At 35.1% G+C, this 17836-nt stretch overlaps 1 protein-coding gene across 6 annotated transcripts in view; it reads left to right on the forward strand.

Moving 5' to 3' along the window:
* Positions 1-17836, forward strand: part of LOC128678572 (uncharacterized) — a 164775-nt gene that overhangs the window by 39699 nt on the left and 107240 nt on the right. For 2 of the 6 annotated variants that reach the window (XM_053760178.2, XM_053760179.2), the window contains exon 2: positions 8520-8578. The exons of 2 other annotated variants lie outside the window; for them this stretch is intronic. The gene's annotated coding sequence lies outside the window, so the exon portion shown is untranslated. Of the gene's footprint in view, positions 1-2458; positions 2493-8519; positions 8579-17836 lie in introns of those variants that run through there. 2 more of the 6 variants (XM_053760180.1, XM_053760181.1) reach the window with 2 other exon arrangements.

The raw sequence follows: 17836 nt of genomic DNA on the forward strand, positions 1-17836 counted from the left end.
AGGAACAGTTCTGTTTCCGGTATGAAAGTAACTTCTCCATACATCAAACTGAAGATTGGTTGAGTAGATAGAGCGTGAAGACAGTAACAAACAAACTTACTTTCGCATTCATAATATTAGTTAAGTATTTAGGATTTGCCGTGGGTTTAATATGTCTGTGATGTCTTTAAAGCTGAATAAAAATAAATACAATTCACACACATTCTTGCGTGAGATGTCAAAACATAACATTTTAGCAGCCGTTAAAAAAAACTGGATCCAATTTCCGAGATAACAAATAATACAGCAACAGACCGAATGCTTCCCTCGTAAAGAAGTGTATTTGAATCTTATAGAACTCAATCAGGTGTCCAATATATGTATAGTGCACACAGAAATTTGAATGAAATAAGCTCATAGAAGAGACATATAAAGTGTGTGTTTGTATTGACTTGAGAAATTCAACTTATGTTTTAGATTTTTACAACCTTTTATGTAACTTGTAATGTAATGTCTTGTGTAAATCATCAAATTACATAAGTATAGGGGAAAATGTTTGTCCATTCATGGCGCAAGAATTGCTGGCTTGATGTCGTCAAGGATCTGACAAATAAGAATGCTAATGAACACAGGAGAATGAGAAAGAAAGCGGGTCTGATGATGAATGAGCCGGAAGCATTAGGAAAAACACTCAATTAAAAATGGAGTATTTTGTAGATTATGAGGGTACTTATCTATCTATCAGACGCGTTATTGGATGAGTGTTTTAGTTGGAATATATAATAACATCTTAGAACGAAAAAAATATTATATAAAGAAAACTTTTAAAATGCCGTTTGACTTTTATATATGTAAACCTTTTTGCCGGACGTTTCGCGCGCGGCCATTCCGTGTAACATCAACCACCACACGTCCGGCGCAACATTGTCATCTCTGTTACAAGTGGCATTTCTATTTGTATTGTTATTCTGATTTCTGTGATAGTATCGGATACTTTGCGAGTTCCCGGGGGCGAGACGGTATCGAGTATGAATGAGATACTGAGATGTTTTTTATGAGCTAGTCGGATTGGTTTCCATGTAAGCTTGAACATTTCAGCGCTGTTTTTGGAATTTCGATAGTATCACACATATATTGTCTGACATACATCTTCTGGATATGTTAGTAAATTTCACTATTATTTAGTATTGTAACTATTTATTGTGTATTCGTTAATGTTCTTTGTCTCTTTCTCTCATTACATCCAAGAGTTTTTGCTTCCCAACAATAGAGCGCGGGCTGGAACGCGTGGACTTAGGCGCCCTAGAATAGGACCACTCCATATCTTCCAGTAAAAGCTGTACGAGGCGTCTGGACTCAACAATATAACAATAACATTCCCAAAGAGGGTTGACGTCAGGTAGTCGGTCTGTTGTAAAATCGGCTCAGTCTTCAAAATTTTAAGGTTTATTTTATACGCGAGCTTTGGGCTTTGGGACGTCATAGCGCCGAATGTAAGCAAGAAGATGAGAGAGAGAGAGCGCCGAAGCCCAGAGTCCGCTTTCCTACTCTTTTCCACGGCCTAGCATGGTTCCAGACTTATCTCTCATGATTCCCGGTTTCATAGGCTGACCTTAGCTCTTTGCTCTTAGGCAATAATGTTGTATAAACTGTCAATTCGAGACGTTACACCGTGGAATTAGTAGGTATTCCATACAACGAAGTACTTACTAATTCCATGCGTTACCCATTCATAATGACAACTGAATGATTTCTCAACTGCCCTCATCAAAATCAAACAAAGTCATTTCTTCAGAAATTAGACCTTCACAGGCACTCTTTCACTTCATAATCTAAATGAAGTAATATTTACCAAAGCTACGAACTACTAGTATTTCGGAACGACCAAAATACCGCCTTCGCACAACTATTCGTCAGACTTTTAAAAGGTTTCACGCGAGAGCCATTAAGAAGAAACTTCCAAACAACAATTCGTGGTAGGAATATATTACTACCATACCAAAAATTAATTACCCCGAACTTTGTTCGCGCGATTTCGAACTTTCTAGATGCCACCTTTGTGTGGTGTGAATTTAATGCATAAATTATCGAAAATTGGACCCTTTAGTTTTGATTATATTAAGGGACATGTTAGATTTTAATTTTTAATTTTGTGTGTTAACTGAAATATTTTTTTAGAAAAATAGCTAACGATAGCCAAGTTTTGTTACGGTATGTTTTGTCTCTATACTATTATTATAAAGAGGTAAGCGTTTGTGAGTTTGTATGTTTGAATCAGGTAATCTCTGGAACTACCGAACCAATTTCAAAAAATATTTCGCCATTAGAAAGGTAAAGGTACGGGAGCAAAGTCTGATAGGGACAAATTTGTTGTTGATCTGTGGACAAAACATAATTATCTAGAATAGCTTATCACTTTGTATTATATAGATATATACATTAGGTAATTTGTATTTATATATTTTTTCCTTTTTTGCAGGTTAGTCCAAGGCACAGTTTAGCATCAATCCGAGGTAAGGATAGCATGTTTTTATCACTGGCTGATTTTTTAAGAAATTCGCTACACTCCACTGTATTACTATGTCTATATATGTATATGTTATAAAATATAGTATCGTTGAGCTAGTATCCCATAACACAAGTCTAGAACTTTCTTTGGGGCTAGCTCAATCTGTGTGATTCGTCCTAATACATTTATGATTTATTTATTTATTATATAAAAATTATGTATTAAAATGCTACTAATTGACATGCTGGCAACAACTGGATGGGGATGGTCCAGGACAGACATGGTAGTAGACGGAAGGAGGCATATATATCTAGCAGTGGGTCACGGAGGGCTCCAGATGATGACGATTGTGCAAATATATACACAAAACGTTAGTGTTTTAAAAAAACTTGAATATTAACGTTGTGCATTTTTGACGACTTACGAATTTTCGATGTCACGTGAGTTTAAAATGTTTTACCCAGAACAAAAAGTGCACAACGCCGCTAATGAAGTTTTCACTTTTAAAAAAAAAGCAGCAAACCATTTGAAATACGTCGCGTAAAAAGAATTCCACGCCTAACAAAAGCTTATGAAACTGGTTTTGCCCGTAACAATAATTTCTATAGATAACGCTGCTCCATAGAACAATATACACTAATCATAGCATACGAGAGCGCGCAGTGGAAATGAAAATCAAAACCACGATTTGCGAGTTCTGTAATGTTCGTAGAACCCGCCTGCGGCTGGCGATGCGAGGCGTGCAATCCAAATGCAGTCTTAAAACTGGATGGAGAACGCTTAAAATCGTGTAACAATCGTGTTGTGATATCAGTATTCCGTTTTGGTATGGATAATGTTTTTTTTTCTGGTGTAGTTACGCGGTTGTGGCTCTCCGAAGAGTGTTGTCATTCTCTTCAGCCCAGTTCTCTTTAGTTGGGGTCAGCCCTGCTCGTTCTACGGCGTCATGGTTGGTTGTCCTCTTAAAAATACTATTTTATGATTCGCCTGTGATTTTGTGTCTCTTTCGTTACAACTCCCTTTGGGGATGATGTGATTGTCAAGTTATCAGCTATCAAGTCCCTTAATCGCTTCATACGACATTCACGTAATACATGGATTCTATTTTATGGCGGGAACATTTCTTTTTTCATTTGTTTCGTCACCCTTGATATCAGTTTTTGGCCACTGTACGTATCAGTACTAAGGAAGAACCACTTAAGTAGATCTGGAAAATGGAGCAAAAAATGACAGTTCAATGAATTTCTATCGTATCGGTGACAAAATGTGGGACATATGTGGCATAAACCTATCCAATTGAAAATCTGATTAGCTAAATCGGGTCTTACTTATTGGACTTTAGGTTGATTTTCGAATTATTATTACAGTTTGACTGATACATTCTGGCAAATCAAATTGGAATTTATTACTTCGTATTAAAGTTTAAATTGCAATGTCTAAATGCAGTTAGGCTATTTGGTTTGAACTTTACAAAAGCAGTGAGTTTGGTGACTGACCAGTTTACAGTTTAAACTACGAAGCCAGCGCAAGCGTCTTTATTTTAAATTCAATTCTTTTTATTACATTTTCGGGTCATTTTCGAAAACTTGACTCAATGACTGATGGTCATAGAAGATTGCTCAGTTCCATTTATGATGATGAATTACGAAAAATTAACTTAATGGTGCACCTAATTCCCGTCAGAATTAAACGTAAGTTATGACAATCCCCTTTTAGCGACTTTGGTTCAAAAAATATGGTTTTCGCTCATCGGGAAATAAGAAATGAGAATACGGTGTAAAAATTTCACTAAAATTATAAAGACGAAAGTTTGAGTATGTTTGTTACTTAGTCACGCTCAAACGATTTGGTATTGAGGTAGCTCACATAGAGGGTACATTTTTTCCCGAAAGTAGGTACGCTTTTACCCGACCGAAGCCGGGACGGGACGCTAGATCTGATACATTTATATTAATGTCTTCTTAATATTTAAAAACATATTTTTGTTGTTCCATTTCGAAAGTTAAATACATAAAATATAACTTTCACGTTTGTACAGCAATGTTTATGTAGTATCTAGCTATCCCGCGCATAGTCAAATAGGCAGAACTCGAAAAAATATTTCTGTATTCACTATTTATTTTGTGTCCATATTCACAGAAACACGTCCTATTAGTCACGCAAACGAAACGTATACTATTTTTATACTACTGTAAATGATATTTGCTATATACGTGGATGTTATTCTTTTTTTTTTATTATCGCAGGTGTGATTGGCACTTTGTATTACAAAGAAAGTACGATCCCACCAAAAACATTTTCATGTTAAAATGTTGCCAAAACGAGTCTAGTTTGCTGCACAAAGTCCACACTTTGGTCAAAATGTATGAAAAAGTGGTCAGAATTTTGCAGAAAATTGCAAAACAGTAGTGAATTTAAGTATAATTAATATGGATCAAGAAATTGAATTTGTTCGCAATCAAAAAGGACATAGAACACAAATACATAATCAGATTGAATTTACAAATTTTAGTGTCATAATGAGAATTGAAATTGTTTTTTTTTGGAATACATACTTAAGTTAATTTAAGTACCAAAAGTATGATTCATCTCTATATTTCTAAATAAATAGAATTAAATAAATAAAAAAAAGAGACATTCTGAGAAAAAGACATTTTGAGAAAGAGACTTTCTGCGAAAGAGACATTCAGAGAAATATACATTCTGCGAAAGAGACGTTTTGCGATCAAGCGACATTTTGCGAAAGAGACGTTTTGCGATCAAGCGACATTTTGCGAAAGAGACGTTTTGCGATCAAGCGACATTTTGCGAAAGAGACGTTTTGCGCATGAGCCAACTCATGTAGGGCCAAGATTCTTGATATATGCGCCCTAACTTTACCAGATTTAACTTCACATAGTCTACATTATAGTTAAAACGTATAATTTGGCGTTTTGCTACCGTCACGTAGATTTCTAGAAATAAGATAACCAATGCGTTATTTTATTTCTAGAGTAACGAAACGGCCAAGCTACACGTTTTAACTAGAATGTAGACTATGTGAGTGAAGTCGTTAGAATCTGTGGCTTTCTTTTCTCGATAAACAATGTACCTACTATTAATCTATGGTGGATTGTTATTTCATCAAACTTAATCGAGTAATATAGTCATATCACTAAACTTCATCCGTTTTATAATTATATGTCTAGTAATAAATTGGTTTCTTGCGTTACTTGTATAATTCACGTAGGGAACTAAATTGCGGCTTTTTCTACCTTACTGCGACATAAACAATACAACAAATTAACAATGGTATGTCTGTGATGGATGATTTTTTTTTTGTTTCAATCATTTTATTATCACGTGATCGCGGCCCAATTATTCACGTCATCGATTTTCACCAATTCTTTCGATGGTTTCAATACAAGTAAACTTGCCAACGAAAATGTCCGACCGATCGATGCGTTCGTTCGAAATTTTGTGACGATGATCTTCAGATTTAGAAAAAAAAACAAAAATCTGGGGAGAAAACTGACGTAGCGAACTTCGATTGCGTGAGAATCTCAATCTGGTTCATCACAATAACATAAGTTTTTTTTACACGTAAATGAACAAAAGTCCGGAACAAATACATAAGTTTTTAATTATGTAAAGCATTATAACAAGCTCGGTTTGTGCTAGTACGAGTAGGTTAAACAGAATTCAAGCGAAGCTATTACACACAGTCTAAATTATTCAGAATCTATGTAAAAAAATTCCATTTCACCTTTTTTCTACACACCGATGAATAAAAGATTATCCCGTTTAAAAATTTGAATCCAATTTGAATCCGAGAAATCCTTTATTTAAGTTTTTAGTATGTAGGTACATACGTATCCGATTTCCATTCCGAATTCCCTGTTTAAAATAGCTTTTGCTCGCCGTTTCGCCCGCGTGAAATTCCCACGGGAACAGTTTCCGAGATGAAAGGTCCTTCTCCGTACTTCAAACTAAATGTATGCAAAATTTCAAGAAGATTGGTCCAGTGGATAGAGCGTGAAGAGGTAACAAACAAACATACTTTCGCATTTATAATATTAGTTAGGATTTGCGTCATGCGTGTGTGTGGATTAGACCATACTTTATACATGCAAGCATGTGGAGATCCATAGTTTCTGCCAACATTACACATGAAATTGATTAGGAGAGTACGGTCAGAGTGCTCTCTAATGAAAAAAATAATGTAGACAAAAGGATAAATTTAGTCGGCTGCATGGGCATGGTCACAATATCTCAGTGGTTAGCATTGTCCAGGTCAGGCAGGGATGTAGATTCGATTCTCGAGTTTTTAGTTAAAAAGCACGAGTGAAAAATAAATACCTGCACATATCCATATAAATAATGAATGAAAAAAAAAATCCATATTGTGCTCTTTGACCTTTCATAAAAAAATAAATGCAAGAATCCGCAATATTATCCCAAGAATCTCTCGTTTATTCGACGGCATACAAATAGGAAACAATAGCATTATTCCGCACAGCTCCAAGATTCGGTTCTGGAATCTTTCATATTTATGAGTCTGCGATGTCTTCGATTCCAGTTTGTGTTAGTAAAGCCAGACTGGATTAAACGTTTGTCAGAACTATTACTTCGCTTCTTATCTTCAAGCGACATCTCGTAGACGCGATATTTCACTGTGCCTAAAATAAGTTTTTGACACAAATGTCATTTTTGACGCAAGCGTTGTCATAGAGATCTTTTTTCAAATGTGTGACAAAAAATTATGCGCATACAGTAAACCGTTGAAGAGTCCCCCCCTACGTCTGGAGTTCTTTCTGGATGCACCATCTTGGTCATGCTTATAATAATGCATCGTCATCCAAACTAAACGTGTTAACAAAATTTTAATCTCAATCGGTTGAAGATATCTGCTTCAAAATTGAGTTTCAAGATTCCACTTGATAAACTTAAGAGATATGGTTACATTGCATGTGAATAAGCTTGTAAAAAATAACATCTGAGTTGGATTCAATAATCAATGTCTTACGCCCAGGGTTGCAATGATATATCGGCAAACCGATATCGAAGCTAAAATATCGATATTTGCGCTATAACGATACGATAATATCGATAACATATCCTAAGAAAAATATCGATAATTCACGGCCTTAGATATGGCTGTATGGGCTTTAATCATTTGCCTTTCCTTATATATAAACAAAAAACATACTGGACTTGTTTCTCTATTCTTACGTTTTTATTCTTGTGGCGTAGTCTTAGCACTTATTCAGTGAACTGCAACTGTAGTTTGTAGCTTTGGTAAACATCATTTAATTTAGAATATGACGTGAAAAAGTGCCTGTGAAGGCCTAATTTCTGAATAAATGATTTGATTTTGATTGATTTTGCATATTTTTTATTTAAATTTAAATAAATTCGATGTTATCAACATCGATAATTTAATTACCTCGATATAACCTATCTATATTTTTATCGATATTACAACAACCTTGCATCCGTTCCCTACCTAAGCCATATAATGAGTACAAGTATAATCTGGCTATCGATTAAAATCGATACATGTTCGGGAATGACGTCAAAGTATATTGTTAACGGTAACAAAGGGAGGGGGAAAATGAATTACTTTTTTCAAAACATACTCGTAAATTTCGATTTCGCTGTAAACGATTGTATTTGCCGATATTTAATTTTGTGTTTCTGTTACTCGGAATTAAATCTTATAATGGTATTATTTCCGTGCACAAATAAATACACAAGCGGGATTGGAAAATTTTTAATTCTCATATTTAATGTTACAAGATGGCCGTGTAAATTGGAGGAGAAAGGAAAACGGCTCTTGGGCCCCGACGCTCTAGGGCTGGAAATAACTGGGAAAATGCTCAAATGAGAAAGAGAGAAATATTTTATTTTTTTATTGCTTTCAAAAAATTATTTATTTATTTATTGCACAAAATATACATATAGCAAAAAAGATCAATAATTGGGTTTGTTTTTTTAAATTATATACTAAATAACAGGTATTGAACGCGCACATACCTTTTCTATTTTCCAGACGTTTCGGAGCTTGTTACGTGGTCCGTAGTCACTGGGCGACAGTCGGAAATAGAAAAGGTATGTGGGCGTTTAATACCTATTATTTAGTACTAGCTGATGCCTGCGACTTCGTTCGCGTGGCCGATCAATTTTCGGTAAGGAATCAAAATTATTACAGAAATTTAATTGTACAGACAAATGTATCGTATATGTACTGAAAAAGTATATTTTCTATAGTTTAGCTGAATTGTTATGACTCTTCTTCAGGTGTTCCACATCTTCGATTTTTATACCTCAACAGAAAATATTCATCAGGCTGAACAACTTTTATTAGAGCGTCATTTCTATATTCCCTATAGTTTAGCTGTACCATCATAGATCTACATCAGGTGTTCCGGTTTTCAAAATAATTTATACCCTATATGTTGACCAGGCTTTATAGCTATACAACAAAAAAGTTTCATTCAAATCCGTCCAGTAGATCCAGAGATTAGCATGTGCAAACAAACAGACAAACAGACTTTTTTTTTATTTCTTATTCTATTACTGATTCTCTATCGATCTCATTTTTTTTTATTTAAATATCTTCAATGTCTTCAAAACACATTTTTTACTGTTTTATTATATGTATTGATATAATTATGCAACGCGAAAGTTTAAAAATGCTTTTTAATTCCATGATGGGCGGATTCGTAGAATAAAAAATTGTACTTTCATTATAAACGGCTACGATTTTCACTTTAGAACCTTGTTGAAATCTGCCATTAAACATTTAATATGGGTATCATTCACATTTTCTGCGGGTATCTCACGAACCGTTGTCATGTTGATCAAAGGGCTATCTACAGTACCCTCGTTGATTTTCAGACTGTTAAAATAAGGGACAAATTACAATAACGTATATCAAAATGTTATACGTGTAAAGTTTGACGACCTCGGTGGCGCAGTGGTAAAGTTCTTGCCACTGAACCGAGAGGTCCCGGGTTCAATCCCCGGTCGGGTCATGATGGAAAATGATCTTTTTCTGATTGTCCCGAGTCTTGGATGTTTCTATATATGTATTTGTTATGTAATATACACTATATCCCATAACACAAGTCTCGAACTTATGGCTGGGGCGGGGCTATCTCAATCTGTGTGATTTGTCCTAATATATTTATTTATATTTAGCAACGAAAGAATTGAAATCCTGGATTTAATATCGAAATACACAGATTTTAATTTCATTAACGCTTCTTTCTCTATGTTTATGAGTTTTAGAGTAACAAAGGTATCGTAACCGTGAAAGTTCTTGCCCATGGCTTCGCCCGCGTTAACAGTACATTTTCTACAGGAACAGTACGTTTTAATTATGGTAACGGAAGTTAACGATAAAAATTCAAAATTCTTTATTAAACTTAGTATGATAAATTAATAAATCATGGATTTCATAAATTCCATGGATATATATCATTTCTTGACGTCAAAAATTTACTTAATACTGTCTACTGCCGACTTTCAAAACGCAGTGGACCATTCTCAGTAGTTCCAACTGGCAAACAGTTCCACGGAACAAGTGAGATTTTTCTCAGTAGTTCCATTGACTTTGGAACTAGTGAGAATGATCCAGTTTCTTGCTTTCTTACAAGGGCGGACAGCAAAGATATCGAAAATCGCGATACCATCGTACAGTCAACAGCACATACATTCAGCCCGCATGAACGTCTATGGTGCAGTAATAACGGCAAGTTTGCAATGAATTTGGGTAGGTTGACTATACGTTTCTAGTCGGAAACCGCAGTTAATTAAAAGCATTACATATTGTTCTTATATCTGTGTCGGAAACTATACTTGTCTTTGATCGACCAAATCCAAATACTAGACAGCAAACGACAACTATTGTTTCGTCTCGCATCAACAACGTGAAGTGGCCATCGACGAATAGACAATAGATGGCGTCGCAGGCGTGTTGACTCGCGCAAGCACAATTTGTGTAGTATCGAGTTACGTCAAGTGAGGTAAACATAATAACGAAACTGGGTAAGTAATGGTATCGGTTTCATATTATGAATTGTTATTATCGTCTATCGATGATCTTTTTAGTAGTTCGAGAATGGACCACAAAAAAGATTATTATAAACAGCTCCATAGGGCTTACAATCATCTCTTAATGCGATCAAGTTAGGACTTAAACTGATCTGCATCGAAAATTCATACCAACGAGTTAATTTTGTAGGTTCCTAAATTGAACGGAATCGCATTGGAATCGTTCCGTAAAGGTTGATAGTAGGCCTGCAGCACACTGGTTGACAGACGTTCACTAATGTGTATGCGATTACATGCCACTAGATGTCGGTAATAGTATAAAGCATATCAGATTCGTTTAGGCCACTTGAATAAAATCTGACACCAGTATTAGCAATAACACACTCGAAATGAAATAAAGAGATTCCCCCTTTCTGTAGTGTCCCACTGTTGGGCAATAATCTCCCCTCTATTTTAACTAAGACATGTTCTATCATTTATGTTGGAGCATAGTACCACCACAGAAATTAGTGGAGTCTTTATTAAACTAAGAGTACCACTCAAGATAGCTAGGTAGGTAAGGAAGCGATGGTGGTGTAATGGTTAAGACGCCCGCCTGTGAATCGAAAGGTCCCTGGTTCGAATCCTACTCGTGCCACATGAGTTTGTATACCAATCTGACTCATGTATAGTAGTTTTCATCGACCACCACTTGCTTTCGGTGAAGGAAAACATCGAGAGGAAACCTGCACACTGGTTGATTATTAACTTGTGTGTGAAATGGAGAAGGCAATAGCAAACCACTCCATAAATATTGCCAAGAAAGTTGTTGTTTGTGTTTCATTCCACGTAATGACCACGACACTCAGCCATGAGGAATACGACTATGAAGAAGACCACCCAACTTTATTAATCTAGTGGATTTTACACGAGAATTTTCTCAATTATACGAACTGGCATCAGTATTTGCAAGTCTGTTGCGCTTTCACGGCTCAACTGTTAGATCGGTTTTGATGAATTTTATTTATTGATATAGCTTAATATCATCGCTTCGTAATCTCCTGCATTTTCTTAAATTTGTGATGTCCATCTTAAAAGGTTACACAATAGTCTAGTAGTTAAGCAAGAACTGTACTGATGTAGTATTGTATTAATAGTAACCATTGGCGAACCAATTAAATATTTATTTTTTTCATTAAGCATTATTGCAAAAAAAATTGTTCAAGTGCAGTAGAGCATTTAAACACTAACTTTAAACATTCTAACAGTAATTTGGGTAAATACGTAAAATAAAAAAAGGCTACTTCTGCAAGCACAAATGGCGGAGTAAATCTTAGTATTAAAAACACAAGATACTCGTATTTTATAACGAGCGGGACCTTCGTACAATCGAAAAGTACAAGCAAATTCTTTTGAAAAGCTTCACACAAAGCTCCAATCTATTAAACTTTTATTAATACCGTTCGCCCTTGCGTTGGGATCTAATGCCGGCTGTCCATTATCGCGAATTTTGGCAGATTTGGCATACATTGCTGGATTTTTATTGCGGTAAATAAAAGCTCTCGTACTAACTATACCAATGTTCGTGCATTCGGTGATAGTTTGGAGCCGGCATGATAAAGTATTGTACACAAAAACCTTTGGGACCTTTTTCAATAGCAAAGTTACGTTACCTGATATCGTTTACAAAGAACTTATTTTGTTCACAAATGCGTCCTTTGGGTGTGCAGGGTGCGAAAAAACAATCTATACTGGGTTTAATGGTTTCTTTCTAGTAATGTTCCTCAAATGGCTTTTACTTGTGACTTCGCCTACTTAAATTTTGGCCATTCTATTACAGTTATTTTGATGAAGTAGCAATTATACATCTGTTATATTTTTTGGTTGCATGATGATCATTTTCGGGATGGTAATACTAATAATTTATCTTTGTCACTCTTTTTTTATTTCTCTCATCCATTTCCGGATATGTACTGGGCTGTGACGCATCGAATCCCGGGGTCAGAGTGAAAATTAACCTTAAAATTTCTAAGATTCGACTGTGGTTTAACAAGCGTATGCCTGTCTGATGCGAATCACCTTTGGGTATGCACTTATTCTGCTGCCTTTAGCTATGCGGTCCTTAATCGCATTTTACGACATCCACAAGAAGATATGGAGTGGTCTATCCGAACAACACGTCACTATAAATCTCACTGAATATTCTCGTAGTAATATATTTCTAATTCTTCCATTCCAAAACACAACGTGTCAAGTATCACACACTGAAGTCGCCCAAATTCAACAAAAAAAAAATTACTATCGTACAAGCCAGGTGTGGCTATGAACATCTGTTGTGTACGAAAGAGATAGCTTATGGGTGAAACGAGAGAGACAGTAGTTTATTTGGTTCGGTGATTAACAGTTATCTTTCTTGGAGCGTATTATTTTCTGTAAATATTGCTGTTATTTAGGTACGATTTCATTTGATTATTATTTGGTTTCGTAGTTATCAATTCAAATCATTTATTCAGAAATTAGGCTTTCACGGGCACTTTTTCATGTCATATTCTAAAGTAAATGATATTTACCATAGCTACAAACTACTAGCATTTCGAAACAACAACTGGTGAGAAGAAATGCCGAAAGAAATTCATTCAAACAGTGTTCGTCCCTATCATGCCAGAAGGGCTTCCCATTAGTTGTTAAACTTAATGCTAATGATGCACGAATATATGTATATATAGTTTTAAACGTAGAATGACATAAACGGCAGAGTAGCACCATATGATTGTCTGTTTCTGACATGTGAAAAAATTAACATAATGTACAATAAGAAAAAAAAAATAGAAAATCACGTCTATCGAACCGGTGCACACGCGCCGGTCAAACATTTGTTTATTCTATTGTGCCTCGATTCTGCGCGAGCGTTGGGTTAATAAAACTGATTAATTCAATAATTGTGGCGGGCCAAATCAAAAGGGACCTTATTGCGCCCGGCATTTACGCCATTATTGTCGTTGTTTTGTATTCGAACAGCGGCAATAGAGACCTAAGTGCTAGTCGCCATAAAGTCCCTTTTAATTTGGACGGCCACAAGTATTGAATTTAAATAACTATATATGCATTTTATTTTTCACCCTGTCAACTTGAAAATAGAAACAAAATAGGAATTAAAAAGTTATGTTTTTGAAACCTGACACAATCAATAACTTTTCATTTTAGAAAATCGCTAAAAGTATACAATATTTCAACGCTGAAACATAATCTCTCTCTGTTTTATCTGAAAACCTTTCAAACGTCCGGTATCGTAATTCGTGACATTTCTAAAGCCTTGATCACACGTGTTTTAAAACCATTTACAGAATTTCCTCAAAATATACATTACTAGATGCGCCCCGGGGCTTCGCTCCCGTGGGAATTTGGGGAAAAAAGTTCCCCATGTGTTATTCCAGGTTATATTCTACCCGTGTACCAAATTTCATAACAATCCGTCCAGTAGATCCTCAAAAACTTTCCCATTTATAATATTAGTAGGATAGGGTTTAGTTTGTTTTGATGCAATAAAAAATGTACTTCTTACTATTAAGAAATGCAGTGGCTACAATAATTTTACGTTTCATCGTAAATTTAACCCACTCTAAAACTAAGTCCTAGTTTGCACGGGCGCATTTTTGATTAGAACACAGAAGGGTTTTCACGAACTTTCGAACGAGGCGTGTTGCGTTTCATTAGTGTTGCACATTTTTTAAATAAAGAATTATTATTTTTTAATTAAACATTTATTTGACATTGTGCCAGTACTTTACTTATTTATAAAATAGGATAATTAAATTTATTACTGTGTATGGTACAATTTAATAAACACTAATGAGAGCCCGCGACGGAGTTCAAAACGATCGTGAAATTCACCCAGAAGTGTACGGCACATGCGGCATCGCTTTATTATCGCGAATAAATATTATCCTATTTTGAGCGTTATGAGTTGGATTGTAGGTTGAAAGTCGAATGTCTGGTATATCGAATGAGATTTTATTTTGCCACTATACACACACTTGTTTTGTACTAATTTTTAACCCCCCACGCAAAAAGAGTGGTGGAGTGGGTGTTATAAGTTTGCCCGCTAAGTGTGTCTGTCTGTCTGTGTACGTGGAACCGTGGCTGATCAACGGGTGAACCGATTTGGATGCGGTTTTTTTATTTGATAGTTAATTTTTATGCAATGGTCTGTCTGGTCCAAGTTGATTCAGCTGTTAAAATGGCGAAATGAATATTGAAAGTCGGGGGCTTTTAATTTCTCTAACAAACTTGTCCATAGTACTATCATTCATATATCCTTTCATATATAAATGTATCCATTTATTGATTAATTTTTGGCGAGAGTATTGTCGAACACAGTGATTCAGAATGAACATTTAACGGGATCAAAAATCTTTAACGGCTCTCCCATTTGTATTTTGTCTTAAATAAATAATAAAATAATATATATAATAAATACTGTAACTGGACTATGTCTGTACATAGGAGATATTTACGAAAAATAAGGAGGACTATTTAGGGTCTCTATTGACTCTAAATAGTCCTCTCCTATTATATATTTTTTAGCCAATGTTCAATAAAGTTATTAATACAAAAAAAAAGATTTATTTACTGAGCTCTATCCGAGATCCGATGCAGAAATAATATTTAATGGCATGTTAATCTTCGGCTCAAAAATCGCGTTCAAGATTTACGGACAAAATTGAGATTCGTTAAAATATTCAGTGTGTGACCAACGCTTTATGCGGGTAGAAGAAAAAACCAATTCTCTATTTAAACCCTCATCCAAAGATGGCCGTCTCATAAATCAACGTCATTAATTTCTATTTTATATAGATGTTTCTTGAGTTTAGACTCAATCGGTTTTTGAAATTTATTGATCGCACTCACAGTTCAATTTTGGTGATAAAACACCGAAATTTCCATGATAAATCACAGAAAGTCTTTACGGACAAATCCTTCTAAATATGACACAAAAAATAAACTAAACGAAAATCAGTTCATCCGTTTGGGAGCTACGATGACACAGACAGTTGCACAGATAGACACGTTAAACTTATAACACCCATCTGTTTGCGTCGGGGGTTAAAAATACAACAGTTTAATCTCTAACTTTTAAACTAAACTTTTAGCAGTGAAAAATTGCAAAAGAATTATATTTTATTTTTATGCTACCAAGCTCACAAACAGGCATGCGGCCCATCTGCTGGCAAGTGGTCACCGTAGCCTATTGGCATCAGCAACACCAGGGGTGACACGCGCGTTGCCTACAACTGTTGAAAAAATACACTAATTATACCAAAGAACGTAGGAATTTACTAGTGTAGACCTATTCATTAAACTGTGCATCTAGGACTCCGTAATTACTGGAGATATTATTAATTAACTGCAATTGAGGGCAGCTGCCACAGTGCATAGCTGTTTGAATGCATTCGACTGCAATCTGCTACGCTACCAATGCTACATCTGTACACGACTTTGTAACTATTTGTACGAAGTTGCCACAGTGGTTAAGCATTTGTTTTCTTCAAAGCTAATTTGTCGATTTGTGATATATCTCTCCTTTTACTCTTTAACGCTGTTCCTTTTGAAGTGGTGGTTGTAAAGTGGTTAAGACCGTCCGCCTGTGATCGAAAGGTCCCAGGTTGGAATCCCACTCGTGCCACATAAGTTTGTAACAATCTGACTCTGTTGTTTTCATAGACCACCACTTGCTTCTGATGAAGGAAAACATCATGAGGAAACCTGCACACTGGTTGACAGTTTAGGTTCATTAGTGTGTATTGATTATATGATTATATGCGGTTGATTATATGCGGTAGTCGTCATAATCACCAGTGTTAGCAAATAACACACTCTAAGAGAAAATAAGAATCTTTAGATAAACTTGTTTCCGAAAACACATTCCTTATAATATAAATATATTAGGACGAATCACACAGATTGAGCTAGCCCCAAAGTAAGTTCGAGACATGTGTTATGGGATACTAACTCAACGATAATATATTTTATAACAAATACATACATAGATAAACATCCAAGACCCGGGCCAATCAGAAAATGATGATTTTCGATCATGACCCGACCGGGGATCGAACCTGGGACCTCTCGGTTCAGTGGAAAGAACTTTACCACTGCGCCACCGTGGTCGTCAACGTCTTATATGAATGAATTTACAATAAATTTGGGTAATTTGATGTACTGGCCTGTACAGCCTTATTGATCCATATTTTGCACATGTCTGACTTGATATTATATACGAAATGTCATATATATATATACGAATAAACTTTTCCTAAAGTAAAAAGAAATATAATATAATAGATATATAAAGAATATAAAGACAAACCACACAGATTGAGAAAAAGGTATTGAAAAAAACCCTGTTTGCATAACATGCGATATCAATTAGCAGTAATTAACGCAGATGAAGGCTAATTGAGAAGATTAACCTTAATACCTGTTCTAGATTCTAAACCTGGTTATTTGTGATAAAAGCGTATTTATATATTTACAAATAGTTTTCATTAAGATACATTTATATTATTAATACAATTTACAAAACAGTTGTCCGGAAGATAATGCGAAACTCTTAGCGTTAATACAATTGTAAATTTAATCAAGTTTACTTAATAAATCAATTTTTTTTTTCAGGTAATTGAAGTTACAACTATTCTACGACATAGTATTAGTAAGTATAATATAAATATTGTTAACAGATTGACATTACAACGACAAGTAAACCTGAACATACACGAAAACTATAATCATTAGTATTTTGCAAAAGAAAGCTAAATATAATGTTGAAATACCACGATTGACTGTTCAATCATGAAGAGCCATTAATATTTTACGATACCTTAATCAGGGCAACCCATTAACACTAACCTAAAAAACGAAGACGCAAAAACAGCAAATAATGTTCTTGAAATCGTGTAAACAACCAATGAACGGTACTCTGCCTATCCTATTTATCGCTTAGTCAGGGGTATAAATAAAAAAAATCACATAGCTGTCACTTTCTGACATAAATCTACCATAGCACAGACGTATATGTTTATCTCGAAAAAGCAAATAGTTAATCGGCATCTGGGATACAAATTTCAGTGAAAAAAGTGCATTTACTTCCTCCTTTTTCCTTCTTTAAAATTACTATGCAGTTTCTAGTATATATATAAACCATCTAGTGTGTTTTCTTGTGACACTGCCCTTTTGCTTAGATTTCACAATTTCTTATTCTTATGTTACCTGTGGAGACTTTTAATTGGCTCTCTGTTTCCTACTCTCATTTCTATGTTTTTGTTACTTAGCTGT

This window comes from Plodia interpunctella, chromosome 20 (assembly GCF_027563975.2).
Source record: "Plodia interpunctella isolate USDA-ARS_2022_Savannah chromosome 20, ilPloInte3.2, whole genome shotgun sequence".
Taxonomy (NCBI): Eukaryota; Metazoa; Arthropoda; class Insecta; order Lepidoptera; family Pyralidae; genus Plodia; species Plodia interpunctella.